Source organism: Heterodontus francisci, unplaced genomic scaffold (assembly GCF_036365525.1).
Source record: "Heterodontus francisci isolate sHetFra1 unplaced genomic scaffold, sHetFra1.hap1 HAP1_SCAFFOLD_1076, whole genome shotgun sequence".
Taxonomy (NCBI): domain Eukaryota; kingdom Metazoa; phylum Chordata; class Chondrichthyes; order Heterodontiformes; family Heterodontidae; genus Heterodontus; species Heterodontus francisci.
In genome coordinates this window covers 155001-158041 of record NW_027140534.1, presented here as the reverse complement: position 1 = coordinate 158041, position 3041 = coordinate 155001, and positions in this window count along the sequence as shown.

The following is a 3041-nucleotide window of genomic DNA, read 5'->3' as shown; positions in this document are numbered from 1 at the left end:
TGGACATTATTTTCGAGTTTTTGGTTAATGATTTCACACTTTTTACTTACTTTTGCGATTTTTGGTTAATGATTTCACACTTTTTACTTACTTTTGCGATTTTTGGTTAATGATTACTCTGCTTACTGGTTAACCATTTGCCCTTTCGGACTTAGTCTCTGGAGATTATTTTCGAGTTTTTGGTTAATGATTTCACACTTTTTACTTACTTTTGCGATTTTTGGTTAATGATTTCACACTTTTTACTTACTTTTGCGATTTTTGGTTAATGATGACTCTGCTTACTGGTTAACCATTTGCCCTTTCGGACTTAGTCTCTGCACATTATTTTCGAGTTTTTGGTTAATGATTTCACACTTTTTACTTACTTTTGCGATTTTTGGTTAATGATTTCATACTTTTTACTTACTTTTGCGATTTTTGGTTAATGATTACTCTGCTTACTGGTTAACCATTTGCCCTTTCGGACTTGGTCTCTGGACATTATTTTCGAGTTTTTGGTTAATGATTTCACACTTTTAACATAATTTTGCGCTTTTTGGTTAATGATTACTCTGCTTGCTTGTTACTGATTTCCCCTTTCGGACTTGATCTCTGGCCGTTCTTTTCGACCTTTTTGGATAAGGTTTCCACACTCTGAAATTATTTTGGGCTCACTGATTAGGCGAGATCAAGGGGGCATGCCTGGGCACTTTGGGCTCAGTTTGGGAAGGCGGCGTCCGTGTGCTCCTCCGCCCTTCCCGCACTTGCGGCTAGGTTTGCCAAACTGCGCTGACCCGCAGCCCTGCCTTTTTGCCCACGGCACGGAACGACTCAAGTCTGGCTCCGTTCCAGGCCGTTGCCTCCGGCTGCCCGCCGTCCGGCCGGCCTGGGACGTACCCCGGCTGACGGCGCCGGAGGCCCTCTAGCAGCCACCGGTGCCGCGGGCCAATGGGTCCGGGCGTTCCGGAGCTATCGGTGGGGAAGTGCTCTCCCCTTTTCCTGACGCCGTTCGCCCGAGCAGAGGTGCAGCCTGACGGGACTGCTGTCGCCTTCCGCGGCGCACCGGCCCCTTTCACCTGCCGTCGACCGCGCGGAGCTCGGACCTCCCTCCCCGAAGTTATGGCCCCGGCGCCGGAGGGTGCCCGGGGCCGGGCATTCAGCGGGGTGAGTCTTCACCTTCCCGGTCAGCCTGCGGGGTCGGTGCGCCGGCACTCGACGCCGGAGGGTCCCCTCTTTCCGTAGAGCCCCGCCCGGTGCCGATCGGCCGGCGGATTGCGGAGCGAACCGCGCCTGACCGACGGGCCTCGGAAACCCGTTGCAGTCGACGGGGGGGAACCGGACAGCGGGACGAGGTGCCGATTCCACCCGCAGATTCGATCCCGAAATCCCGCGGGATTCGGCGGTCCGACCCGACAGATTCAAACGTCGCCCGGGCGGCCCCCAGCGGTCGGGCCGGCCTGGTTCCGCCACCGCCCGATGCCCCTCGCCCCCGGCTACCGCCGGCCGCGCAGACCGAGCGAATGCGGCCGGACGTCCGGCGGCAATCGGCCGGAAAGCGGTATGGCCATTTCCTACTGTCCCTCGGACGGGCAGAGGGGCGGCGCCGGGGCACTCGCGGACCAGGCCGCGCCCCTCCGAGCCCTACCGCCTGCCGTCGACCGCGCGGGGATCGGACCTCCCTCCCCGAAGTTATGGCCCCGGAGCCGGAGGGTAGCCGGGGCCGGGCATTCAGCGGGGTGAGTCTTCACCTTCCCGGTCAGCCTGCGGGGTCGGTGCGCCGGCACTCGACGCGGGAGGGTCCCCTCTTTCCGTAGAGCCCCGCCCGGTGCCGATCGGCCGGCGGATTGCGGAGCGAACCGCGCCTGACCGACGGGCCTCGGAAACCCGTTGCAGTCGACCGGGGGGAACCGGACAGCGGGACGAGGTGCCGATTCCACCCGCAGATTCGATCCCGAAATCCCGCGGGATTCGGCGGTCCGACCCGACAGATTCAAACGTCGCCCGGGCGGCCCCCAGCGGTCGGGCCGGCCTGGTTCCGCCACCGCCCGATGCCCCTCGCCCCCGGCTACCGCCGGCCGCGCAGACCGAGCGAATGCGGCCGGACGTCCGGCGGCAATCGGCCGGAAAGCGGTATGGCCATTTCCTACTGTCCCTCGGACGGGCAGAGGGGCGGCGCCGGGGCACTCGCGGACCAGGCCGCGCCCCTCCGAGCCCTACCGCCTGCCGTCGACCGCGCGGGGATCGGACCCTCCTCGCCGAAGTTATGGAGGTAGGACCGGGAGGCTGCCCAGGGTCGGGACTTCAACCGGCTGCCGCCACCCTTTCCCGCCTGTCCCACGGGCTCGGAGATCCAGGCCCTGCAAAGACCCTCCGGTCGCCACCCGACAGGTGCTTTACCGGAGAAATCGTAAACCGGCGTCAGGGCCGGACCTGTCCCGCAGAGGGCAGCCTGCGCCCTTATGCTTTCCCTTTTGCTTTGGCCCCGCAGTAGCAAATGGTTCACCGATAAGTCGGGAACCCACACGCCCGGCCCCACCCGCCCATCCTTCCGCAATGCATCGCCTAGACACACGCACCAAGGGCGCTCTCCTTCCCCCGCCTCCCACATCCCACAGGATGTGCCCTCAGACCACGGCGCCCACACAACCACCCACCCACCCAACCTTCCTAAACACGCCGGCAAACATGCATACAAACACGGCCACCTTCGCAAATTCACCCCCACGCCGACTATTAAGCCCGGCAAGACTCATTGCAGCCAACCGCGGCCAAAAGTTGAAGTGACAACTCATTAACCAATTTCCAAAATTAGGCCAACTGAATAACCAGACTCTTTGTCAATCTGACGACGGGGGCAAATCATAAACCGGTTCTGCCCACTGCTAGCCTTCGCAAAGTCACCCCCGCACGCCGACTATTAAGCCCGGCAAGACTCATTGTAGCCAACCGCGGCCAAAAGTTGAAGTGACAACTCATTAACCAATTTACAACATTTGGACAACTGATTAACCAGACTCTTTGTCAATCTGACGACGGGAGCAAATCATAAACCGGTTCTG